The sequence below is a fragment of the Ailuropoda melanoleuca genome, chromosome 11 (assembly GCF_002007445.2).
Source record: "Ailuropoda melanoleuca isolate Jingjing chromosome 11, ASM200744v2, whole genome shotgun sequence".
Taxonomy (NCBI): domain Eukaryota; kingdom Metazoa; phylum Chordata; class Mammalia; order Carnivora; family Ursidae; genus Ailuropoda; species Ailuropoda melanoleuca.
The window spans coordinates 81,000,489-81,027,960 of record NC_048228.1 but is presented as its reverse complement, the minus strand read 5'-3'; the positions used below and the strand labels follow the sequence as shown (position 1 = coordinate 81,027,960).

The 27,472-nt window shown below is 38.3% G+C and overlaps 1 long non-coding RNA gene across 1 annotated transcript; it reads right to left on the bottom strand.

The window, feature by feature from the left end:
• Positions 1-1,190: 1,190 nt before the first annotated feature.
• On the bottom strand, positions 1,191-26,612 carry LOC109490612. The gene is made up of 6 exons (XR_002143949.2): positions 26,487-26,612; positions 24,923-24,994; positions 20,099-20,179; positions 19,121-19,303; positions 18,273-18,394; positions 1,191-1,277 (listed from the first exon to the last, which is right to left on the bottom strand). It is a non-coding gene; the product is annotated as an uncharacterized LOC109490612 (long non-coding RNA).
• Between the last annotated feature and the right edge of the window lie 860 nt (positions 26,613-27,472).

Below are 27,472 nucleotides of genomic sequence, written 5' to 3'. Positions count from 1 at the left end.
AGACATGTTGCTCTGGCACAAGGTAGAGCATGGGGGTCTCAATGAGTGATGCATAGCATGAAATTGTGAACCATAAAATGGACCTGCGAGATCCATTCCCAAGTGGACCCAAAGTCAGCAGCCCACAGTGCTGACAACCCCACAACTCAAATGTCAGTGCTCAGGTGGAATTCTCTGTCTTCCAGCTTAGACATATTGCCTCTATATCCTAGTGCAAAGCCAGACTTCCCATCCCACTCAGAATTTCTCCCTTAAGATACATTGTTTCTGGAAGTTCTTTCAAGTCCTCTATGGTTCTTTCAGAGACTGGCCATTAGGTATAAAACAGAGATGGAGAGGCACCTGGTGGCAGTCATTAAGCGTCTGCCTTTGGCTCAGGGCATGATCCCAGGGTCCTGGGATGGAGCCCTGCATCAGGATCCCCTACTCCTTCCTCTCCCACTCCCCCTGCTTGTGTTCCCTCTCTCGCTGCCTCTCTCTGTCAAATAAATAAATAAAATCTTTAAAAAAAATTGAGATGGAAGCTGAAGTTGAAGGATAGATTTCATTTGGAAAGACAGCACATATCGTTACAGGCAAGTTCTGCTGTGAAGAGAAAAGGGGGTCAGTTGTACTGTGGTAAGAGGTACAGTAGAAGTACTCTTTTATTATGCAAATAATGCAGTTTCATTAGGCTATGGTCAGGGAGGCATGTAGACATAGTCCCAGAGAAAGGTGGCCATGAATGCAAAAGGCATACATTATAACCATCTAAAATTAGGATATAAACAAGTGTCTGAAGGTGGATATCCAGGTGCTTGGAAGTCCAAGGAGAAGCAGATCTTGTTCACACTCAAACATGTAAAACACACACACACACACACACACACACACACAGACAAAGGGGCGTCTGGAGAAAAAGAATATAGGATGACATTACATGGGACATCGGCATAACTGTGTCTATAGCAACGATGGCTGTAACCGTGGAAAATGGTAAAATCAGGGACTTGGGCTCTAACAGATCTTCGTGTCATTCAGGTTTGTTACCAGATCCAGGTGTGTGCACTAGACTACTAAAATTGTATTTATATAGTATTCAATGTTTTGAATAGAGAAAAATAGGCAGGTAAGACGCTGTGTATTAGGGGTTAAAATGAGGGCTGTCGTTGCTGTTTAGTTTGTTGTTGTTTTTAATTACTTGCCACTCGTATCCAGAGACCAAGGGAGAGCTGATATTGAATCTTGTGTTGCCTATCTCTTCTCCAAATCATGACGTCCCCAGTGGAACTATACACCTAAAATACATAAAGAATGAGAAGTAAACTTACCCCTTATTATTAGCTGAGTTCCTGTATTATTTCTCATGATAGGACTCTGGTAGTTTGATTTGAAATCTTAATTCAATTTGAGCCTTTTCTTCTTGATTATCGTTTTAGTTTCATAAAAACTTTATGTGGAGATGACCAGTAGGTAGAGGCAAAGTGATTGGGCCCTAGACCCCAGAATTTGCTAGTGAAGGTTAAGTATTTGCCTATTCACATATTTTCTCTGTCTCTATCCCTCTGTCTCTCTCTATCTGTCTCTCAGGTCTCTCTCTCTCCCCTTTCCTCCCCACTCTTTCCCCTTCCTCTCCTTCTTCCCTTCTCTCCCCACCCACTCCTCTCTGAAAGCTGTGCGCCCCTTTACAGAGAGGGTATGTTACATAACTCTTGTGTGCTTTTGTTCCTGCACCTATAAAATGGGCCCAAGAATAAGCTCTAGGTTATTCTGAGAATTAAATAAGACACCCTATAGTGATGCACTAAGCAAAGTATTTAGCACATGGTAACTGATCCAAAAATGATAGCAATAACAATGGCAGAGCTTATCAAAGAAAAATTGCACCAGAGAGAGTTAAAGCAAGAAAGACTATTCAAGACTATTGCAATAAGGGAGGAAGATTGAACTCAGCTCCACTGAAGCAAAAAGCAGGAGTGGTTTGTTTTTTTTTTGTTTTTTTTGTTTTTGCATTTGGTTGTTATATCTCTTTTTTTTTAATTTTATTATTATATTATGTTAGTCACCATACAGTACATCCCCAGATTCCAATGCAAAGTTCGATGCTTCATTAGTTTGCGTATAACAGCCAGTGCACCATGCAATACGTGCCCTCCTTACTACCCATCACCAGTCTATCCCATTCCCCCACCCCCTCCCCTCCGAAGTCTTCAGTTTGCTTCTCATAGTCCATAGTCTCTCGTGTTTCACCCCCCCTTCTGATTACCCCCCCCCTTTCTTTATCCCTTTCTTCCAGTGGTTTTTAAGCGCTGAAGTGATCCTGGAGAATACTGGGGGAAGACAACGTCAATGTGATTGGCCATGGATATTTGTTAATTGATGGAAGCTAATCTCTACCCTCCCACTGAGCCTGGGAGTTAGGAGTGATATCTCATTTGGTGATTACATTTGAAAGGCATGGCTCTCAGGGCCTTGAGAAAGACATTCTGGGTTATAAAACTGCAAGAGGCTGAGAGGAGATTTATATCTCAAAGGAGCAGAGAAAGAATTTACAACTAGAAGTGCCCTAAAGTAAACGTTCTAAGAAAAGGGAGGTCAGGAGCCTAGAGTCAGGCAGAAGCCTATCTGAAGTTGAGTCAAGCTGAGGGGAACAGGAAGGCCTCTTGGTCATGATATTCAAGATAAAGGTAAAAAGTAACTGCAAATGTACATAGACTGTGGAGGCAATGAATTAACAGTAAAATGATGTATATTTCACTTTTATTTTCTTTTAGATAAACATATTGTAACTCAAGCACAAAATCTGCAGAATCCCGAAGGTCTTGTTCTGAGAACTTGTGGAGTGTTAATGACATTGGTTGAAAGCCTCTTCAATAAATCAGATTTCTATTCTTTTTAATTTCTAAATTTAGAGATTTAATATCAAAATCAGCTAAAGGGGTTATATATTATGAGAACTGAGAGAGAATATACGACCCATTAGTGCCACGTACCTGGGTTAAAATATTAGTACATTCAAAAATAAATCCTCTTTGTTCACCTCTAAGTTTTTGTATGAATGTGTTATTAGAATACCTTCAACATTAGCCCTGCTTTATATAGCCTCAGGCATGCTGAGAAGAATATCACAATAACTACTCATTGTTTAAAAGCGTTGACAAGATTTGAGTCTGAAAGTATTTCTTTTTGCTCTGTAAAATTCCTTTTCTTGAAATGTGTTGAAGCTGAAGTTAATTCTAATTATGGGCAGGAAAGGCCACCCATTTTCAGCAACTAGACTAACAGGAATATGTAGATGAATTGGATATGCTGGCAAAATCAGATAGAAAAATGCAAATACCCTGGCAATTAGGTATGTAAGTCAAAGAAAAATATGCAAATGACCTAGTTTCCACACTAGAAACTTTTATTAAAATTCTGCTTTTGAATTTAGGAATCCGTTAATTATTTCTTTCATAGTTAAGACGTAAATGAGTTTCTTTCCCCTGTAATTATAGTCATGATAATTGTTATTAAAATTTATCCAATAGACAACAATAGACAACAGTTAGTATTGAGACTCAGTGTGGGTTCTTAAGCAACCTCATTCTCTAGGCATATGACCTTTGACAAATCTCTTAATCTTTCTGGATCTCCATTTCTCACCTGTAAAATAAGGATAAATGGTATCTGTTTTCTATTATCACACAAGTCCTTCTCAGGAGAATTAGGCAGGTGACACTACATTTTAAAATGGGTTTTATGGGGCGCCTGAGTGGCTCAGACATTAAGCATCTGCCTTCGGCTCAGGGCGTGATCCCAGGGTCCTGGGATAGAGCCCCACATCAGGCTCCTCCACTGGAAGCCTGCTTCTTCCTCTCCCACTCCCCCTGCTTGTGTTCCCCCTCTCACTGGCTGTCTCTCTCTCTGTCAAATAAATAAATTAAATCTTTAAAAAAATTAAAAGAAAATGGGTTTTAAATTTCAAAGGAGTGAAAATATTTTGCTCTGGTCATTGATTATTGGGTGTCACACGAAACACACTTGAACTATAGGTATATCTCATCTAGATTTGGCTATGAAACTCTCATAGGTAAAATCTAGGGCCTGTCTACAGGAGATTGACTTCAACTCTAATTCATACCTGAAGGGAACTGAAAGTCCTGTTAAAGACTTTTGCAGATGGGCGGTGAGCTTACATTCTCCTGGTTCTCTGCTTCTTACTCCTCCTTCTGCCTGTACTTTTCCTATTCCTCTTTGAGTACTTTTGATTTGAAATGGATCCTTCTTCCTTGCTTTTCACAAATTGATAAAAACAAAGAAACACACATACAGAAAACCATTTTTAATCAATTTTTACAGAAGATTTTGAGTCCCATAGTTTAAATCATATATAAAACATGTCAGTTCTTTGTCACATTAGCCCCACCGCCACTGGAGGTTTCTTTCTTTCTTTCTTTTTTTTTTTTTTTAAGATTTATTCATTTGAGAGAGAAAGAGCACAAGAGAGCATAAGCAGAGGGAGTGGCAGAGGGAAAGGGAGAAGCAGGCTCCCCACTGAGCAGGGAGCCCTATACGGGGCTCCATACAGGGCTCAATTTCAGGACCCTGGGATCATGACCTGAGCCAAAGGCAGATGCTTAACCAGCTGAGCACCCAGGTGCCCCTGAAGGTTTCTTCCTGTCTTTTTCATTTTCTATACTCAAACATCTAACCATCTTGGGGCTGTTCCTCCTTCTCCTCCTCTATCTGTTTTAGGAACCTCCAGCAATATCAAGAAACAAATACAAAAATCCTGTCTTTTTATTATATAGAGAAGCTTAAATTTTCTTTTTATTACTTTGGCTCTATTTGAAACACAAGCCTTTAGGGTTTCACATTGTATCGTGATGTTTATCAAAATAGCACCTGGCTTTTTCAAAAAAAAAAAAAAAAGGAAGAAAGAAAGAAAGAAAAAAGAAAAACAAAAGAAAACCCCACAAAACAAAAAAAAATAACAACAACAACAATAAAAATGTTCTGGTGCCAGGTGCTGCAGTTAAAGTGTTGTTTCACCTTCCTACCCAAGGAAGAGTTGTAATAGTTAAAACAATTTTGGGGAAATGTAATAAACTTGTCTTTTGCTAATGAGGATAATGGACTAAAGTGTCATTTTAGACGCGTGCAGTTTGATCAGTAGTATCCAATGTGAGATGGTTTTCTTGGGGTCAATTCTGAGTATGTGTAGGTTGTTCATTTCCATAATACTGTTGTATAATCCTCAGCTTTGTAGAAGCCTTAGTATATCTAGAGATCCTATTTGAGATAGTAATTTTCTCATAGAAGCAATTAGGGAATGATTTATTAAGTTATATATAAGACCCATAAGGGCAGGAACTTTCTCCTGCCTTATTTTCTCTTTTATTCTCCGAGCCAAGTTCAGTGCCCAGTACGAGAAAAGAATTCAATAAAAATATGTCAAATAATGATAGAACAAACAAAGTGGGAAGTGAAAAGTAGAAATAGAAACATAGAGTTTTATCGGAAGCCCTAACGTCAATATTCCCTTTTGGGAATTTTGACCTCCTTCCCTCTAGTAATATTGCTTGACATTCTTTTTGTGAGTATCTCTTACTGTAATTTTGTAGCCTCCTAATGGCCCCATCCAGTTAATCCCTTTTTGCCTAGCTCTTTTTCTTGCTCCCCCTTTTCCACCCTTTTGCTTGTGAGGCAAATATTAGAAATGCTGATCCAATCTCCTGGAAGAATGAAAGGACCTCTTTGAACCCAGATGAATCGTCTGAGGGCTTCTATTAAACATGTGCCTTACTGTTTGGTACCAATAACCACACACATTAGTGAGGGCATTTGCTGGTATGAAAATGCGCAAGGGGAACGGGAAGCGCGGCTGTGTGAAAGGGTACATCCACCTCACTCTGCCTTTTCTCTCGAAGAGCTCTTTACTGCAGATTCAGCATGAAATTATGCCAAATCTAATAGGCTTTCATTAAAATTTTCAGCTAACATAGTCAGAACACTGGTTTTTGATAGATTCGTAATAAAAACAACACAGGCAGGACAACTAAGAATCAATGTTTTCAGATGAAAGGGAAAGGGGTCCATGAAACAAGAACAGCTAATAGCTCATCATTCTGATTTTTGACAGCATAAACACATGTACGATGTAATTACCAAGAAATGAAATGGATTGTTTTGCAAAGAAACCATATATTTGGAAGAGAAATTATGCATGTTTTTTTTTATGGTAATGATCTTCACAAATTGTTTTTTGTGATGGTTTTCTCTGGTCCAACAATTCTGTTGATGATCAAGGATCGCTTCCCTCTTCAGAAGGACGTTGTCAAGGTGATCAAGACTGTATCTGGATCTTTTCTGCAATTATTGAGGGATGGGAGTCATCCCATCCCAACACCCCTAATGTTCTATACAGACATTAGGGATGTCTGTATAGAATTTGTGTTTGCTACTAAAGAAGAAAAAAAGAAGTTATCTCTAGGTTATTGTGGGCAATTGGTGATAAAAGGGAGACGGGGAAGTGGTTGTTACTTTCGACAAATGGGAGGTGGGCTGTACAAGAGTATAGCAAAAACATCTTATGACTAGTAATACACTAGACAATCCCTGTTTATCTGGCTTGTGCCTCAGCAGGAACCCATTCTCTGGTGTCCAGCGCCACAAAAGAAACTGTGTCAGAAGGAGAAAGTACTTGAGAACATTAGAGCCCTAATGTAAATAAATTTCTATTGCAGGCACTTACACAACTATAAATCAGAACCCCAAATAGCAAACTGAAGAAGAGGAAAAATGTGTCCCAGGGAGTGAAAAATAGTATCTAGGCAATTAAGCTTTTGGCAGCTGTTACTTGAATTGGTAGCAAATAACATCTCCTGACACGTCAATTCCCTGCGGGTAAGACTGAATCTGTACAAATATGTGTTATTTTTCTAACACTTTTTTTTCTAAGTAAAGTTAATAAGACTGATGTTAGAATTTTCATTTAGTTTTTGGTAGGAGTAACCTCCTGGAGTTTCATTTAACAGGGATTCTTATGTGTCAAGATGAAGATTTATAGAGCTGGATAGTAAAATTCCAAGTAGTAATAATTCATATATCTAGCTAATTGCTTTGTAAAATGGAATTAAATAAATCATTATATAGATAACTAGGTATGCTCTTTGATAATAATTGAAAGGTAGCATCTTTTACTGGTTAAGAACATGAAAGACAAAATCCGTTTGAACCCAGATTCATGTGTACAAATCTGGACATGTTCCATAGTCTTTTTCCACCCCAGTTCCCTCAACTATAAAATTGAGATTAATAATAATAGTGTCTTTGAGAAGGGAAATCTAATAAATAGCACTTCCCTTCCCCACTTAAGTTCTGAACCAATTGAGAAATAAGACAAAAGAGTTAGCAGAGAACCTAAATATCATAAAGTCTCAGTAGGAAAAATCAGTTAAAGGTGAGAGACTACATTAAATTGTTCCTGCATGTCCATTCAGGCTAGATCTTTGCATAGGGCATTGGAGAGGAAATTAAGTCTGTAGAACAGTCTCACTTAGAAAAATTTCTTCATCCTACTGGGTCATAAAGAGACAAAACATAAGAAATCAAATCCCCCCATTCGGGAATTTTGAAAGACAAGCTACATATTTTTGAGTACATGGACCAGTGGCTATAGCCTAACAGCCAGGTAAGTAATTCCATTTTCATGAAAAGAATAAAGGAGTCAAGAGGTAGAAATATTTAGTAGAAATCACTTCTCATGGAAATTCCCCACTAATATTCCCTACCTTTTTATTTCCATAGCCCATTAGGATTAACCTTTCAGATTATGCTCACGCAGGAGTGTACCTAGTCCCTTGGAGAGACTCCTATCTTTTTAAGGTCACTCCGTCAATCTGTACCACTCCCCAATGGGTATTCTTCTAGGACTGCTGGTGAGCAGTGCAGATTTTGCCTCTAGATACTCAGGAATGGATCAGAACAGAGCATTACTCAAATCTACTCCCATCCCAGATCATATCAAAACTATATTTTCCATATGAAAGAAGATTAAATAAAAACATTAATGAATAATAAATTAGTTGAAGAATTGCATTAATGAATAATAAATTGCAAGAAGATTCTCCAACTACAAAATTCCAACACCACAGAGAGACCTTAAATTTATATAAATCTCATCCTATAATACAATACTCAAGCTGAAGTTAAGTCCAAAAATTAAATGCCTGGATTTGGACAGAATTTCCTAGCTTCTCCAAGAAAGCACAGATTTCAAGTCTCCCATGTCATGGATAGAACATGTGTTGTAGTTTTTTGTTTGGAGAATATGATCATTATGCACAGAGATCCAATAGGTGTTTACGGCTCCATGTTCCCAGCTAGACTCCTTCTCTGGGAGCAATCTGGGGCCTGGATTGGCAGGGTCTCTTAGTCTTTGAATAATTTGAGTAAAAGCAATTTGGGAATGTTTTTCACACCTTTCTTTTCCCAGCTAGTTAAGCTAACTAAGGACAGACACAAAGACCAAAAAAGAACCAGAAATGCAGCGTCAACTTTAGTCCTAACAAAGTAGGACTCCAGGTCATGGCAGGACCACCTCTTTCCTGCTATAGTCCCTACTTGGCCCTGTCCCACCCAGTCACCCGATACTTGGTATTGAAATTGCATTGTATTAAGAATCACATACTGGTCAAAAACTAATTGTGTAAGTCTATGAATCTGGGTTTGATTTTTTCCTAACATGTTGAGAATGATGTACCATAGGCAATTTGGAAACCATTTTTTAAAGCATGTGTATGTGCTTTTTAGAATTTGGGCTCGAGGGACTTCTATCTTTGAATTTCTAATTTGTTTTCAACTGATTTTGTCTGTTCCATGAATTATTTAAAAACATTGGAAATATTAAATATTAAAATAGCAAAAGATTACTTATATAAATGCTAAATATTTCATACAATCTCATGTAACCATTAAAAACATCATAAAGACAATTTTTATAAAATGCCTAAAATTAACTAGCATATTTTTGACTTTTAATGGTGTCCATATGTAGCTAAGAAAGAGAAAAACATGTTACCTTATAATATGTACAACTTGACTCCTCTAAAAAAATTATTACATGTTCATGCATGTAACATATCCTTGGGAAAGCTGACAAATGCTAAATACAAATAGAAAAATACTTAGAAGCCTATACTGCAAGCTATTAATAATGGTTGACTGAGTAGACAGGATGTATATATATATATTTTTCTCCTGATTTTTCTGTAATGATTTGTTATGAGAAAAATAATTTAAAAATAATATAAAAATAAAAATCAGAACCATTTTTAGTTTTAAAGATATATTCTTACTTAATTTCTTTATAATTTCTAATTTACTGTTAGGCAGTTATGACTACTGCATTTGTTTTTGCAGTCATTTCACAAATTTTAACCCATATTTTATAATTATTTAGTACTATAGAAAAGACATAATATGATAAAAGTTTATTTATAATTTTTTTATTGTGAGATGAACAGTATATATACATACATATATAAAATATAGATACATATATAACAAATATATGTGTATGTATATATTTCTAAAGGAAATCAATTATAAATTATACAAAGGAAAAATTTGGGGGGGAAATTCTCCATAAAAAACCTTACTTAAAGGCAATGTGAAGTTTGCTAGAGTATATCTCAATTTCCATGATACCCCAATATCATCAATATGCAAATGATCAGTTTCTGAGGATAATCTTGACCATTTGATTATTTCAAGGATTTTTTACACAGTCATCTGCACCCCCTGTACATTTTAGAGTGAAAAGGACAAAGTAGAGTTTGAAGATTGCATGAAATCCTTAAGCCTTAAGCCTAAGGATCATTCTGGACCATTTTTATACCAAACCCTCTTGTCTAACTGATATGATGTGTTATCACTGTATGAGCTGACTCCTGCACTCGTGTGTGTGTGTGTGTGTACGCATGCATGCACGTGCATGTGTGTTTTGATGAGTGAGAAGTTTTGCATTAAGTAGTCCAGTCACCTTCCTTCACCTCATTCTGCCTCATGACCCTCACATGTTTGTGATGCCTATGGATAAATTCAGAAACTAAAGTGATCATGGGTTAGCAAAAGGACACAACAGGCAACTGTTGAGGCAAGAGAAGGCTGAAATGCATGGTGGAGCATGGCTGTTAACCTACCTTCTCCCCAAGGACTGGTGCTCCACCTGGCATTTCTGCTGATCAGAGCACTCAGATTTTATACCCTTCTTTTTTTTTTTTCTCTCTCTCTCTTTTTAGAATTAACCTGTATAATCTGGAGTGGACTTTTTTTTATGTTAAGTATTTCCATTCTATCTTATCCTTTTGTTCATCTTAGATGCCTAACCAGGATGAAAAGCTGTTACTGTCCCGGCAGGCCCAGGGTACAAGAAACTGATGTCCTCAAATCTTGCAAAAGAGAGTAAAATCAATCAAAATTCAGTCTTAAAATTTATATTCATTCATTCTTTCATGTATTAGTTTAGTAAAAGTTGAATGCCTACTCTACCATGCTTTGTCTAGGTGCTATGAATAAAATAGGAAACAACACAGACAAGCTCTCTGCCTTCATGAAAGTTACAATTCAGTAAGATACACCGCATGTTAATAAACAAGTAACTGTATAATAAGGTTTCATGTGATGATAAATGCCATCAAGAAAAATAATGTTGGAAAAGTGGATAGAGATTGATGGATGACTAGGAAAGGCCCCCTAGGTTGGAGACAAGAATAAGAGAGAGCACCAAGTAAAGGACTGTAGGAAGAGATTTCCTATTGGAGGGAAATAGCAAGTCTAAAAGCCCTGGGGCAGGAAGGAATTCAGTATGTCTAAGCATCTGAAAAGCAAGAAGATGGCCAGTGTGGCTGGAGAGGAGCAAGCACAGCTGAGTAACAGGAAATGAGGACTGAGATGTCCTCAGAGACCGGATCCATGGGGTCTGGTAGGCCATGGGAAGGATTTTGGATTTTTAACTGTGATACAAAGATATGGAGGAAAAAGTTTGAGCCATGGCATCTGATCTATGTATTTAAAATACAACTCTGGCTGCTGACTGGAGACTCTCTTCTGGGCAGGCAAGCATGTAGACAGATCTGTAAGAAGGTGACCACAGCTGGCCAGACACAAGATGATAGTGGCTTGGATCAGTGTGGTGGGTGGCATGAAAGGGCTGAGATGCGGCTGTATGGATTTGATTTGAGAGTGAAAAGGTCAAGTTAATTTTGACTCTGGGGTTTGGGCCTGAGGAAAAGGATATATGGTTGTGGCATTTGCTGAGATGGGAATGACGGAGTAGCTGGCTTATATGACTGTTAATGAAGTGACGAATACAAAGACCTATTCAGATTCTGTGGGACTATTCAGTCATAATAAGATCCGTATATATTTAGGATAAGATAACTGAAATTCAACATTGATCTATTTTTTAATCCTCCATAAACCCATTATCCACACTACTGACAAGTGAAAGTTCTGGCATATGACTCATTTATTTGTGAAATCACTTCCTCAGTACATACAGATGGTGCTTGCGGAGACGGTAATAAGGGACGGCCTGTGGGAGAAGCAGGGATCCTCCGAGTCATATGGGACCATCTCACCTATGGGGGAGAGTGTGGGCATGCTTGTGTTTACACCCCTGCAAGTCAAAGCCAAATCGCAAGCCTTTTACTGTCCTTTTCTCTAGTCTAACATTTACTGTTTTTGCTGCCTTTTTTCCCTCTCTATATAGCTTTCTGTAACTGTTGTCATAGCAACAAGATAGTCTTTGCTTAGGAGAAATGGTTTGGACAAAACTGAATTATAAATCAACATCATCAGTAATATGGCTCTTTTTACACTATTTTTATGAACCCAGGTAATATTGAGGAGGCATACTTTTATTAAGATTTAGAGACATAGGACCCACTTTGCCTAACACAGAGGTCAGCAAACTTTTATGTAAAAGGGCCAGATAGTAAATATGTCAGGCTTTGAGGTCCGTACAGTCTCTATCAAAACTTCACCTCTGCCCTTGTCGCATGATAGAGTTCTAGACAACACACGAATGAATTGGATGTGGCTGTGCCCCACAAATCTTTATTTATTTATTTATTTATTTATTTATTTTATTTATTTATTTTATATATTTTATTCATATAAAAACAGTCAGTGGACTGGATTTACTCCACAGACCATAGATTATCAATCCCTAAACTGATGGGCTCCTTCCTATCACTTTTTAGGGTGGTGCTCAAAGGATATCTACTATGTCATCCACAGCAGAATTCCTGGGCCATACCTCCAACCCACTAAATTGGAATTGCTTTGGTTATGAATTTGTAACAAGCTCCACTCCCCAAGTGATTCCCAGTCAAGTGAGTTCAAATGCTGAGGTTTATCAAACCTCTATGAAATCTTCCCTAAATAGAGCAGGGTGCAAATTACCATGAAGCTTCCTACATTCTAAAATCAATATCCATTCATTACAAGCAAAGTAACATATAAGCAGCATAAACAGTATTTTTTTAAAGGAAAAAGAAACATGACAACATTTTAAAGTCAGAAGATTTAACTTGAAAATATGGATTTCCGGTTCCTCTTATAAATTATAAAATCTGGCAACACAGAGCCCACATTCTTGCATAGCAAAATCCTGCTTGAGCCGAGTCATGAGCACCTGATTCAGAGAAAGTACATATACTGAGTTAGACCACACTCTCCACCACTCTCTACCATGACTTATGGTGTCCCAATTTACCCATTTCAGTTACATATCTGCCTTCTGTGGTCATTTCATTGTACGATTAATGATTTAATAAATGCACTCTGCTCTGAATACTTATCAATCATGGTTTATCATTGGCTGATGGAGCCATCTTTCTTATATCAGAACATGAGGGCATATGTTGTAAGCTAAATATATGCAAATTTTTAGGCTATCCATTTTTTTAAAGATTTTATTTATTTATTTGAGAGAGAGCACACGCACGCACACAAGCAGCGGCAGAGCGGGGTTGGGGGGTGCAGCACAGGGAAAGGGAGAAGCAGGCTCCCCACTGAGCAAGGAGCCCAACTCAGGGCTTAATGGATCTCAGGACCCTGGAATCATGACCTGAGCTGAAGGCAAACACTTAAGGGACTGAGCCACCCAGACGCCCTGTTTGCTGTCCATTTGAATCGAACACCTCTAGAACAGAACAAATAAACCCCTCTTATGCTTCCTGCTGTAGTACCTATGAGTTTGCTGTCTCTATGAGGCATGACAGAAGGATCCTGAAAGATAAGTGACAAGTCAAATGCATGTATTTTTATCATTGTCAAAATATTTCAGTGAGACAGAAAGGATCAAGCTGCGATCTTGGTTTAATAAATTAACATCTGTTCCAGCACCCCATATTTAAAGGGAGAATGTGTTCTTTGGCCGGCTGCTCCCTTGTGCTTCTAATGGGGACACTTTCAGATGAAGCCTGGAAGAGGGGATAAAGACAGAGTGTGACTAGAAACAGAAGCATTTCTAGCTTGCCAAAGCAAATGTCGCTTTTCACCTTTTGTACTTGCAGACAGGAAGTGAAGTTTAACTCTTACTGGTTGACATTTCCTTTTATTCTGTGTCCTCTCACTTTCTGCACTCTGTACTCTGAGCCCCTGTGGGGAGGAGGCAGGAGAGTATGGGGGAAAGGGGAGAAATCATGCAAAGACAGAATTCCTTTCTCAGAAAGATGTTTCTATCTCTACAAAGAGATTTAATGTGAAAAACAAAAAAAAATTTACCGCTAGCTCTTTGTGAGAGGAAAGGCATTTATATCCACTCACAATTGTCTTAATGTTTGAATGCACCACTAATACCTGGAAAGGACAACAAATATTTAGGATGTTAGATACTAGATTTGGTATCAAAGATAGAGTTGAACACCAGTTACATAACTTCCAAGATTTTGAGTAGTTACTTATTTTTTCTAAGTGTCAGTTTGCTCATCTGCAAAATGGAAAGGAAAATCCTTTGTGTCTCATAAAAGTGTTATGAAGGCTAAATGCATGTGAAGGATTTAATGAAGGGCCAGGCATTTAGTAAATATTTCTTTTATCTAGCAAATATTTTACTTAGGAAATATTTCTTCCTAATTATAATTTTTATCTGTAAAATGTGAATAATAGAATCTAGCTCATCTGGTTATTATGAGGATTTACTTAAATCACACCCATAGGGGTGCCTGGGTGTCTCAGTCGTTAAGCATCTGCCTTTGGCTCAGGGTGATCCTGGCGTTCTGGGATCGAGCCCCACATCAGGCTCCTCCACTGGGAGCCTGCTTCCTCCTCTCCCATTCCCCCTGCTTGTGTTCCCTCTCTTGCTGGCTGTCTCTCTCTCTGTTGAATGAATAAATAAAATATTTTAAAAAAATCACACCCATAAAACATTTCTCAGATTGCCTTATACATGCTAAGTTCTCAACATATGCCACTTGTTGCTATGAAAATTTTATTACCATAACATTATTGTTAATAATCACAATCATTTGGAAAAAAAGAAATTCATTGTGAAAGAGATGGCTAATTTTTCAAACTACAATCCAGATCATACCATGTTAAAACATCCTTGGTTTTCTTGGCAGAACATACCATAATGTATTGAAAAGAAACAGGCTTTGGAGTCAGGCAGATCTGAGTCTGGTCTCCACCTCTCTAGTTACTAGTTGGGTGAAGATATCAGGTCTGTCATCTTCCTGCTGGAGTTATGTTTGAGCCCTAGGAACCAGTTGAATTAGAGTAAAAACCTGTTCAAGAGGATTTTGTCAAGATTCAATGAGCTGAGTGTGACCTTGATGTGAAGGCTTGGCAATCTGCCTTGGGTTCCCAGCAGTGCTTTAGTTTGGATGCTTTTCCATACAGGTTTGCTTTCCACATGCTGTTGCTCCCATTCATATATATTTTTAAGTTGTTAGAAAAGACTGGACAGACTACTCCTATCATCGAACACAGGGATTCTCCCAGGGGGCAGCTCTCCTTCCAGAGGATATTTGGTAATGTTGACAAACATTTTCTATTGTCTTGACCGGGCGATGGCGGGGTGGGTGGCAAGGAGAAAGAATTCTACTGGCATTTAATAAATAGAGCCAGAGATGTTCCTAAACATCTTACAAATACACAGGGCGGTTCCCCACAGCAAAGACCATCACACAGTCCAGCCCAAATGTCAATAGTGCTGAAGTTGAGAAACTCTGATCTAATCAAATACATTGATCTTTGCACTTCCTTTGACTTTATGGAGTTAAGAGCTTAAAGGAGACACTAGCAATTCCAAAGCTGGTCTTAGAAACTGTCAGTGTGAATGATAGGATCACAGGTTCATTCCTTTCATTATATTTAATCAGGTCCTAAATAAGAAATGGAGAGCAGCTCATTCATCATTAATATACCCATGTGTTTATTGTGTATGTTGTAAAAGTGCCTAATAATTGCGTAGATAAGGCTGAAGGAGCAGGAGTGCGATGGGCTCTGAGACCGGAGGTTCCAGATGCCAGGCAGCCACAGTGGCTGGTTTCAGTTCTTCACTATTTGACTGATTTGAGTCTCAAATACACAAAGCAGTTAGAAGATTTTTTTTTTTTTTTTGTAACCTAAGTGAGTATAGAACCCTCTCTTGATCAAAATGGGTTCACGGAGTCTTAGAATAAAGATTACATCATTACCCCCCACCAGGCCCTACATAATGCAGCCGGCCCCCTCTCTGATCTGGTGTTATAACTGTCCCTCTGCTCACTCAGCTATAGTTTCATTAGCCTTCTTTTTATGCCTCCAATAAACCACGCTCACTCCAGCCTCAGGCACTTAATCATTTCTAATTTTCTGGAACGTTCTTCAAAGTCTTTGCTCATTCAGGTGTCTGCTTCCAAGCTCACCTCAGGAGAGCCTTGAACATCCTATCAAAAATATCATCTCGGCACCACCGTTTGCATACAACATTCCCTTTCCCCGTTTCATTTTTCTTCATAGTGCTCTTCACTGTCTCAAATGTATTGTATATTTGTTTGTACATGGTATTGCATATCTCCACCACTCTAGAAACTCAGCTCTTATTGACTTGTAGTCCCTATAAAATCCTGCTAATCAGAATTCCATGGACTACAGTGGGGAAATGCTTTACTAATCTCTATTCTTATATTTTATTTTCTCCTGGTTTTTCCATTAAAAAAAAGAAGCTACATCCATGTGTCACTAAAATATGCTAGAAATTCCAGTAACTATGAGAATTTTGATTTGTCAGACTAGAGGCCCATGGATCAAATCTGACCAATAGAGAGTTTTGACAAAATTACATCTGTGTGGCTTTCAGAAGAACTTCAATATCCAGTTCACTCCCATACCTGGTGAACTATTATCTGTATCTATATTACATGATTGTATGAAATACGTATTATATGTATGTTCATACCCATTCATATATATGTGTGTCATATAGATATATAATATCTACAAGGTCTGTACTAGGGTCACCTATCTATACGAAGTGAATGTATTATCATACCTGGTCACTCCCATTTGCATTTTTTGCCTGACTCCCAAAGGCATTTGAGCATATTTATAAGCCCTGATCTATCTATATGATAAAAAAATAATTTGCCTAACTCAACTGAATTACATTTGCTGAATTCGATTAAACATGATGCATAAGTGGAGTAGGTGGTGGCTACACAAAGTCTTGGGAAGACCTCATATGCCTCTCTTGCATCCAAGACTTGTTTTCCCTTCTGATTCACCAATGATGAAATGTCAATGTGAAAAACTGGAGCAAGCCACAGAGGTTTTACACAATGAGTGCAGCAGGCTATGATGTGATGCTGGTATACCAGATACACATTTCCCTGCAGAATCATTCACTTCTGTCTCTAGCAACCTCTTTTTTCTTTTTTTTTTCTTTTTAAGATTTTATTTATTTGAGAGAGAGCACAAAGGGAGAGGGAGAAGCAGGCTCTCCACTGAGCAGGGAAACTGATGTGGGACTCGATCCCAGGACCCTGGGATCATGACCTGAGCTGAAGGCAGGATCTTAACTGACTGAGCCACCCAGACGCCCCTATCTCTAGCAACTTCCAATGGCTCTGAGGGTATAGGAAGAGCAGAAAGTACATTATGAAACTAGGCACCCAAGGAGGAAAAGATGAAAGATACCACTGGTTAAGGAGGTTCAAAAAATGAAGAGAAAATGGGAGAGAAGCTGAAAGAAATGTGGCCTTTGATTTCTCATAAACCAGAAACTGCCTATTCTTTACTTATTCAGTACCCTGTTAGTTCACTTTAACCTAGTGGTATCTCCCCCCATCTTGTTTGGTGCTGACGCTTACCTTCACGTAAAGAATATGAACCGCTCTGAGACGAAGCAAGGAAGAGTGTAACTGAGATCGTTTTTACTGTTGATGCCTCGTGTTTCTTCTCAGTTGACCAGCCATGCCAATTACTGAAGCCCAAGTAATTCCTGTTTGTTTGAACCTCTGGTCTTCCCCTACCCTGTCTCTCTCTCTTCTCTCTCTCTCTCTCACACACACACTCACACACACACACTCTTCCCAAGACACACCAAACAACAAACACAGCTTTTCCCCAAGGTGCTTGGAACCTCCTGGCTCTTAGTTTTGTATCTGGAATTAACCCCTGCGTCACAGCCTGGCTCTTCTTTACTGGTGTGCGCTCCTTGTGGTTTCTCTCGCCTGTTTCTACTTTATCGTATGACTCTCCCTAGGCTCCTGGTAAAGCGACCCCAGTTCCTTACTTGGCCTTCCAGCACAAACGCCTGTATTCTGATGATCCCATGGTTTTCTGTCCCACATGAAACAGACAGAGATTCACCTGTATCTTACATGTTACTTAAGCTTATTGTAACCCCCGGATGTTTTAAAGTGGTAAATGCTATGTGTGATTTTCAAGAAACATCTATGATGATCCATGGAAAACTGTACCTGAGCTATTTATGGGTATATCTTTTTCTGTGAGAGTTTAAAGGAAAAATTATCTGATGTATTTTTTTTTCCCCTATCTGAAAAGAAAACCGTCGAGAAGAACAGGCACAGAGAATATATAATCCTCCTTCAAGGCTTAAATTTATATAATAACAAAGTGCATAGCCCTGTGACTTTCTATTGTTCTGTGCTGTGAAGAGGCATCAATCTTGCTTTAGACACTATTGTCCCGCTGAAACATCCTAACAGGCCTAAGCTGAAAATAGGAGCCTCCTTAGGGACATAATCATGCCCTTTAAAAAAAAAAAAAGGGGTCTGTATATGAGCACTCACCAGATTTTTTCAGCAACAATGTAGCAGGCCAGAAGGTTGACAAGCTTCGTATAATCAGCCATGTAAATGCAGCTGATGAAAGCTTTATAATTGCTTTGAAGCACAATCCGTCATAATCACATCTGAAAGCAAATGAATGACATGATACCTTAAATTATAGGTTTCCTATGGACTGAAGAGTCATCTTTTACTTTGCTTTTATTCTTTATGTCTCCCCACACTCTATTGATAATTCTGGCAGGAGGAATATGCATACAAGTTTCGTTCCTCTTTTAAATGACTTTAATTTAAAATCAATTTGAAAAGTGCCCTGTATTAGGAAGCCCTATGGAATGCTGTTGAAAACACACATCTGCTGGGTAATTTTTTCATGTAATTACTAAGTTAAATCTTCATAAACAAAGTAAAGGAAATTATAATCCCCAATACTAGGTTTTGCAAAATAGCCCAAAGCACCTTTTTTCCCCTAATGAGTGAGTCAAAACTAAATTGGACAAATACCACCACCAAAATTCAATTATTTCCTCTCCGTTCATAAAGAGCTCTAAGCAACAGCTCTTTAGTTAAAACCCATCACTGTGTGCAGTGACCTAGAAGTACTATTTTAATTTTCGAGGCATGAGTTACTAAAATGCACATGATTGTTCGCCTACCAATATCCTCCTGCTTTTTCTCCTAAGGGAGCAGTTCTTTTTCCAGCCCCATCCCTCTTCCTCACTTAGCCTATCTGTTCTCAAAGCCACTCCCTCTCAGGCCAATGGAATGAGGAGGGTTGTGGATTGGTTAGCTTTTGTGGTATAATACACCGCCCTACACTTGGTGGCTTTAAGCAGTTACTATTTGCTTACTTTGTCAGCGAGTTGGTGATCTGGGCTGGTGTTAGCTGGTGATTCTTCCGGTTCAGCTGGGTTTAATTATGTGTTTGTGGAGAACTGCCTAGTTGCTGGGCATTCATAATTGGTCAAGAATGGTCTCAGCTGTGAAGATTCATCTCTGCTCCACGTGTCTGTCATCCAGCAGACAAGCTCAGGCTGTTCACATTGAAGTTGGACAGTTTTGCAAGATAGAAAGCAATGGCATAAAAAAGCCTTTTGAAGCCTAAATTCAGAAGGGTACAGTGTCACTTCCACTGCATTCTGTTTGGCCAAAGCAAGACAAAAGGCAAGCCCAGGTTTCACGGGTGGGAAATTAACATCCATCTCGTGATGGGAGCCACTGTGAGGTCACATTGCAAAGCCCCTGAATACAAAGCAGAGTAAGTGTGGCTATTTTTCCAAACATTCTACCCCAGGAAATTTGCTAGGGATTTGGGAATAAGTTCTTTTCTTTTAAAATTTTTACACAAGAAGAGATAGGTTCTTTTCCTCCAATTTTCTTGAGAGGATGTCGGATTTAAACCTACAACAGCTAACTCAATGTCAGCAAAGTAGAAAGTCTATAACACAGAAGAAGTCCAGAGAAACAAAGGAGGTGCACTCCATGAAGCTAACTCTAGTCCATCCTTCTTCCCACCCCTCCCTGGCCTCCATCATCCCTAGACAATGACTGCTCTGTTTTCTGTCACAATAGGTTAGCTTCAATTTTTTATATATGTTACTATACAGCATGCACTCTTTTTGTCTGGCTTGTTTCCCAGCACACTTATTTTGATATTTTCATATGTCTCAATAGTTTATTTTTATTTCTGAGTAGTATGCCAACACACATCACAGTTGGTTGACCCTTTTGCCTGTTGAAAGACAGGTCATTTGCAATTTCAGGCTACTACAAATACAACTCTATGAACATTTGTACATGTCTTTGTACAGACATATGCATTGATTTACCTTGGGCATATCCTGGAGTAGAATGGCTGGGTCATACGGCAGGTGTATTCTTTCTTCATCAACTAAAATAGCAACTATTCACTATATGGATCACATACAGAAGAACATACTCAGAACTGTAGATATAAGAAAGAATAAAGAAATAATACTAACACCTACCAAAAATAAAAGAATTAAAATGCCATATGATTGTTTAATTACTTTTTAAAATAGCTTTTTCTAAGTATGTTTTCGTTTAAATAAGTGGTCTCTACCATTTAGAAACTGTACAAGAGCTGTTATTACATTAAACTTATGAGTCATTCTTTTAGTCCCTTTTTATTGACCAGAACAATTTCTACTTTACAATTTTTTTTATAGTCAGATAGTTCCTTTATCAATACCGGAAATAAGAATTTTATGTTAAATACAAAGAAATGCACTGAAAAATAGCTTGCATTTTATATAGAGAGATATGCCAATTTTTTTCCCTGGCTAGACATCATTGAAAGTACACATAGTTACTTTATCCAGTCAGTCTGCCAGTTAGATCAACCGTGTATCATTTCAGCCTGATATGGACAGAAACCATTTCTGTCTACTTTCTTCAAGGCTACTTTCTTCTCTTTAACTTACTCCTCTTTGGCCAAAAACTCACATTCTTTCTCATACTTTCCTAAAGGCTAATTTTATCCTCTTTTTTACATGGTCAAGCATCTCTTATAATTGGTTTGGCAGAAAGAGAAGAAATTTTTTCCTGATTTCACTTAATAAAGAGAACTGTGGGAAAGCTACAAGTCTTCAACTTAAAATGAGTTTTATTATTGGGATGCCTGGGTGGCCCAGTTGGTTAAGCAACTGCCTTTGGCTCAAGTCATGATTCCAGGGTCCTGGAATCGAGTCCTGCATCAGGCTCCCTGCTCAGTGGGAACCCTACTTCTCCCTCTGCCCGTTCTGTCTGCTCTCTCTGCCACTTCCCTTGCTTGGGGTCACTCTCTCTCTCTCTGACAAATAAATAAATAAATAAAGTCTTTTAAAAAATATGTTTTATTATTTATGCATTTGATAGAAGCTCATTTGTGAGCATTTTGAAAATTCATAATGTTTGAAGAAAGTAAGGAAAAGAAATACATAATTTTACCACCCAGGGATAAAAGTCATTAACATTTAGAATATTCAGTTCTAGTATAAGAAGCCTAATATGATTTTTGACCACAGTTGTTTCTATGATTTGTTTCTATTCTAGCCCATCTAGGTGCTCACCAGATGGAGAAACTCCATGAATCATGTTTCCTCCAGTGTCAAATTTACCAACTGGCAATATCATCACAGCTCTTCTGAGCCCTTCCACCATGTTATGGTGTGTTTCTTGATGTCTGCGCAACTGCATCACTTTCCTTTGCTCCCTTAAACCACCCATAGCCCCTCTTAGGTAATCAAAGAAAGAAGTTATTAGAAACTTCCAAGTGGACTCAATCTATCAATTGTTATTGGTTTTTAGATAATTGAAGATTAAAGATACATTCAGGGAACTAAGAGGCTTCAATGGTGCAACCTGGTATAAGACAGGATAGGATTCACTGGTGTGAGAGAAAATAGTATCAGAGCACTGAGTATATTTCTCTCACCCACCCCCTTCTTCTAGTAACAGACCCAGGTCTAGACAATCATAATGGTGCTTCTGTGTACCCACAAGTTGAAGGATGGAGGCAGAACTGAGAGCAGAGGTTGAAGGGAAGTTTTCAAGTTCTACTCCTGCCACCATGGCACCCTGACTTGTAATGGCCCAAAGGCAGGCATCAGAGGTAAGGAGTTGACAAAGACATGTGTGAATAGATTGATAAGTAGCCTTGGGCACATACTTTTCTCTCTTCTTCAACTCTAAGCACCGAAAGGGAAGCATTCTTCAAATAGTTTCCCTGAGAATCTCAAAGGTGAAGCCCTGGCCATAGACGCGGGATCTGGCACTTTTTTCTCAGGGTTTATCCCTTCTTCTTTCTTAGAATTACCGGGAGGAGTACAGTATTTACCTGGTTTCAGCCTTTGTCCAATACATATTATCAGACGGAGAAGCCGAAAAGCCTTAAAAAACCCATGCTTATGGGCCCAAATATCTATAGACTTGAGGAGTACAACTACTATAAATGAAGAACTACAATACATGTCACAGGAGTCGTAATTAGTGGAATTTTCAAATCAAAAATTTAGAATAAGTCCTATCCAATATAGGCAAAACTATCAGCAATATTAATGATATGAAGTAGATATGAGACAATAAAAGAAGAAACAAGAGGAAATGTTTTATCTGAAAAACGTAATAGTTGAAAAAAGTTAATTTGGAGTAAAATAGTGCAGCCACTATGGAAAACAGGATGGCAGCTCCTCAAAAATTAAAAACAGAACTCCATATGCTCCAGCAATTCCACTTCTGGGCACATACCCAAAAGAATTAAAAACAGGGTCCTGAAAAGATATTTATACACCTATGTTTATAGCAGCATTATTCACAATAGCCAAAAAGTGGAAGCAAATCAAGAGACCATCAGCAGATGAATAGATAAACAAAATGTGGTGTATATAAACAATGGAATATTATTTAGCCTTAAAGAGAAAAGATTACCTGTAGCTTTGTAATAATTTTTGAAATCAGGGAGTTTTAGACTCTAACTTTGTTCCTCTTTTTTTTCTTTTTTTTTCAGATTTATTTATTTGTTTGAGAGAGAGAGCAGAGAAAGGGGCAGAGAGAAAGGGAGAGAGAGAATCTCAAGCAGACTCTCCGCTGAGTATGGAGCCCGACACAGGACTCAGTCCCACAACCCTGAGATCATGACCTAAGCTGAAACCAAGAGTCAGATGCTTAACTGACTGAGCCATCCAAGCACCCCTCTTCCTCTTTTTCACAATTATGATAATTTGGGCTATTTGGAGTCCTTCGAAATTCTATATGAATATTAGGATACATTTTTCTATTTCCATACACCAAAAAATGCTACTGGGATTTTGATAGGGACTGTATTAAATCTATAGACAACACAGGCATTTTTTTTTAAAGATTTTATTTATTTATTTGACAGAGAGAGAGACAGCCAGCGAGAGAGGGAACACAAGCGGGGGGAGTGGGAGAGGAAGAAGCAGGCTTCCAGTGGAGCAGGGAGCCCGATGTGGGGCTCGATCCCAGGACCCCGGGATCATGCCCTGAGCCGAAGACAGACGCTTAATGACTGAGCCACCCAGGCGCCCCAACACAGGCATTTTTAAGACCAAACAATCTTGGGGCGCCTGGGTGGCACAGCGGTTAAGCATCTGCCTTCAGCTCAGGGGGTGATCCCAGTGTTGTGGGATCGAGCCCCACATCAGGCTCCTCTGCTATGAGCCTGCTTCTTCCTCTCCCACTCCCTCTGCCTTGTTCCCTCTCTCGCTGGCTGTCTCTCTCTCTGTCAAATAAATAAATAAAATCTTAAAAAAAAAAAAAAGACCAAACAATCTTGATTCTAAAACTTCATAAGTTATTTGCAAGACAGGAGAATTATAATTCTATTTTGTTTGTGAACATAGATGTAAATGTTAAAATCAGTAAAATTAAAATATTAAATATTAAAAGAATATTAACTAATAAAATTCAACAGTATGAAAAAAATCAAGATTAGTAGAATTTATGCCCCAAATATAAGGAAATAATATTGGAATATATAAGAATTTTTTCACATTAATAAGCAATAAGACAGGAAACCAATAGAAAATCGGCAAAATCTATAAACAGGCAGTTTCAAGAAATGGAATCTCCAAAAAGATAGCAAGCATGCAAAGAGATGCTCAAACACTTAAGTAATAAAATAAATAAATAAATAAACCAAAATGAGATATCATCCGCCAATATGACAGAAAACCAAAAAGCTGGATAATGACAAGTGTTAGTAGAGATGTGGCTACATAGGATCCCATGCACTGCTTATAGATGTGTGGCCTGGAAACCATTCCGTAGAAGAAATTGGTAGCACTCATTCAAATGAGGTAGCCTATATACCATGACCCAGCATATCCACTCCTGGTTATGTAGCTCAAAGCAATTCTCATATGGACTCATAAGGGGCCACATGTGAGGATAAACATGGTAACATTGTTTGCAACAATGTGGAATGGAAACCAATCTCGGTGGCCTCCTAATGTGGTGCAATTAGAAAAAAAATGGATGATATGCACATATAGCAACATGGATACATTGAAACGTAGTACACCTTAAAAAACTGAAATGAAATTTAAGGCATAATACAATTGTGCAAATTATAATATATTCAATACACACAAAACATCATTACATACATTATAAAAACACTTACCAAAAACCTTAAAAAATGCATTTGTCAAACACATTAAAATGATTGCCCATGAAAAGGAGGAATGGGAGTGGGGAATGGGGAAAACAGGAATACAGAACAAACAAACCAATAAAAAAGACCATTGATGATTGTGTACTGAGAACTATGCCTTATGTTTAACACAACCTCCCGCAGCTCAGAACAAGAGCAACAACAAAGTCACAAATGGAGGCGAGAGAGGGCCTTATGCCCATGTTTTAAGACGTTAATAAAGAGAATAATAACGAAAGAGGAGGATCCAGAGAAGACTTTTTTTTTTCACATTAGCAGGTACTTATAAACATTGGAATGTAAAAGGGGACAATTCATTAAAGAAGCAAAATGAAATATATCAGACAGGGAAATGATCTATTTGGGAAGAAAAAGTTCCATGAAGTTTGGTAATGCTGAGGTCAATGGTAAAGATGCACAGTTAGCTTTAGGGGCGGAGAGATGCCCTTTATCATGGGACGGAAGAGGAAGGCAGTACCTTGGAGGCAAATGCAGATGAGGGGGTCAGCTGGTCTTGCTCTGAGTGGTGGAGGAAGTATGTCAGCGTTGACTAACGAATGGCCATTGAAGGACGGGTGGGAGGGAGAGGAAATAGAAGAGCAGTAGGTTATTTTTCTCAGGGCTTGATTTGCAACCTCTCTCTAACTCTCCCAGTTTCCCCATCTCCTACATGTTTACTTTCTACCCTGATGCTCAAGTCAAAACACCTGAGAATCAACGTTCATTTCTCTCTTCCCTTAGTTCCCACATTCCTGGGGTTAATGCGTCCTAGTGGCACTGCCTCCAAAATAGAGCCCCAATTCATGCATGCTTGTCCATCTCTACGAAAACTATTTTTTCCCAAATTGTGTCATTTCTTGGATTGATTATCTCATTAGTCCCTTTTATCCTGCTTACCCTTTGGTTGTCAAGATGCATTCCTAATCCTTAGACAAAGTTATCTTTTGAAATGCAAATCAAATCTTACCATTCCTCTATTAAGATCCTCTAAAAACTTTCCATTATTCTTACAATGAAACCCAAATTTCTACTATGGTCTCAAGGCCCTTGCCTACTATTCCAACCAAATATTTTACTATTTCCTCTACCTTTTTCCCACCTTCCAGCTACACTGGCTTCCTGTCTGTTTTTCAGACACCCCAGCCTCATTTATACTACATTTTTGCATATCCTGTCCTTCTGTTTGGAGTACTCTTCCTATGTTCTTTGTCTTACTGATTTCTTCCTACCTTGAGAAGTCAGTTCCAAACCCATCTCTTTGAAGAAGTCTCCCATGCACACATTTTCTAAAGTCACCCCTCCCCCAGAGACTTGCTTCACATCATCTTACTTTATAATCTTCAAAGCAATGATCACTTTTGGACCTTGTCTTATAAATGTGCTTGTTTGTTTTATGTTCCCCACACTAAACTGTAAGCCCCACAATAATTGGGTTATTTTCTTGTCTCACTACTCTATCCCTGAGACCTAGAAGAGGGCTTTTCACAGAGTTAACACCCAGAAACATTTACTGTTGCTGAAGGAACAATGTTGGAATTACAAATTCAAGGGCCCAGTGGAATTTGAACACATTTAGCAAAAAAGAAACAAGCTGGATGGTGGGAAAGATTAAGGTGGGCCTATTTTTGCTGGTGATACAGCTGAGAAGCCTTAATGGTGAAAATGACAGCATGAAAGTTTTAGTTTTCTCATCAATGTAATAGAGATGGTGTCAGGAATAAAACAGAACAAAGCATTCAAAACACTTAACACAAATCCTGATCCCAGTAAAAGTTAGCATTATTGTTGTTGTTGTTGTTATTATATCTAAGCTTTACTTAATAGACTGTATACAGTTGGAGATACAGTCTATTGAACTTCCTTTCATCTATAGTATTTTGTGATTCTTTGCTTATGTTCTTAAGGGATCACCTTTATGTCTATTATAGTAAGTATCAGTCAAACCTTGCCCAGAATCTTATTTCTAGAGCCTCAAAAGATTTATATTTAACATCGTATTGAATGAAACGCACCAGTAATTCCCAATGAAAATAAAAGCTCACCTTTGTAACATTCTCCCTCTCTTCTTCACTCTTACAACTTCAACTAACCATAGTTTTGCTTCACATTCTTTTACCCTTAATCCCCTGGCAGCAAATACGGTTTGTTCACGCTTGTTCATTTCAAATAGTTTCTTTCCTTTAGAATTTGCTCTTCTCTGGTTTCTATTCTTATATTTTTCTTGGTTTCTTGTCTTGTGAAATTGCAACAAACATAATCACTGCCTTTGTGGTGAGAACATTATTTGTAACAGATGGTAGGTTTTCAAAATCTGAATCATTTAAACTTGGAGACACTGGAAAAGGTAGTCAAAAGTGGGCTCTGCCTAAGACTGAAAAAGAAAGGTCATTTTTTTTTCCAGATAATTTAATTCTTATAAACAAAGTTACTGACTGCTAGCCGAGTCAAGGAGAGCATGTAGAAAGGCATGGGAATTCATTTGTCTCTCTCAATTAGTTAATGGGTTTTGAACATTAGTCATTAGGTTTCTCTACTTTAATTAATTTAAGTAATTTATATAATGAAATTTCTGTACATAAAATATTCCTAATAAGCATTTCATCATGTATCCCAGAAGTATTTCAAGTAAATTAGTTCACATAATTCGGCTGTGCTTCGGGAAGGAGGTAGTGGGAGTTGGAAGCTGTGAGGCACTGCACTGAGAGGGCGAAGCAAAAAAGTGCCACGAGGGAAAACTAGCCCAAGTCCCTCTGATGGTTACAATTCACCAGGCAAAGGACTGGACACCCAATGAGGTTTATGAAACATTTAATTTATACTAAATCCATCTTTGTCACTCTATAAGTTTTGCAACTTTGCCTAGTAATTATCCTCTAGTAACTACTAGTAGGTATGTTTTTTAAACTAATTATAGGATGCTTGAAATCAGACACCATTTTTTTCACTATCTCATTAATCTTTAGTATTAGATGAGTTATCAAGATGCCTATAAAGACATGCCCTGAATGAAAGTTGTGGCTACCTCTAG